The sequence below is a fragment of the Crocuta crocuta genome, unplaced genomic scaffold (genome assembly GCF_008692635.1).
Source record: "Crocuta crocuta isolate KB4526 unplaced genomic scaffold, BGI_CrCroc_1.0 scaffold657, whole genome shotgun sequence".
NCBI classification, from domain to species: Eukaryota; Metazoa; Chordata; class Mammalia; order Carnivora; family Hyaenidae; genus Crocuta; species Crocuta crocuta.
In genome coordinates, this window is record NW_027529583.1 from 1,742,204 (window position 1) to 1,742,635 (window position 432).

Genomic DNA, 432 nt, shown 5'->3' on the forward strand with positions numbered 1-432 from the left:
CTTACCTTAAAAAAAAATCTATCAATTATAACTCCAAAAAAAAAAAAGAATTGTCTGACTAATCAGTACTGTGTTATATGATTTTTAGAACTAACTTAGTACTAATTTCATTGTATCAAGCAGGCAGGTTTAATATATAAATGTTAGATTCTGCCATGTGAAGGACAAATGACACTACAGCCAGGATAGATGAAGGTGCCACAGTATTTTAATAGGAAAAAACAAACAAGCAAACAAAAAAAAAACCCTGGTAAATAACCACAGGGCAACAGTAGTAATGGCATTCCACACTTCAATAGGAACCGTATTCATGCTGTAAGCTTGTTTCACGTCATCCCTAACATCACGTTGATGTAGATTTGAATTTTTCTGGATGTGTAATTTCACTAGGTTTTATTACCCCTGAAGATATTGTTTGGTAGTCAAATTAGA

The 432-nt window shown here is 32.6% G+C and overlaps 1 protein-coding gene across 1 annotated transcript in view; it reads right to left on the minus strand.

Moving 5' to 3' along the window:
- Positions 1–432, minus strand: part of ZRSR2 (zinc finger CCCH-type, RNA binding motif and serine/arginine rich 2) — a gene marked incomplete at its 3' end in the record, with an annotated part of 25,408 nt that overhangs the window by 24,735 nt on the left and 241 nt on the right. The window lies entirely within an intron of this gene.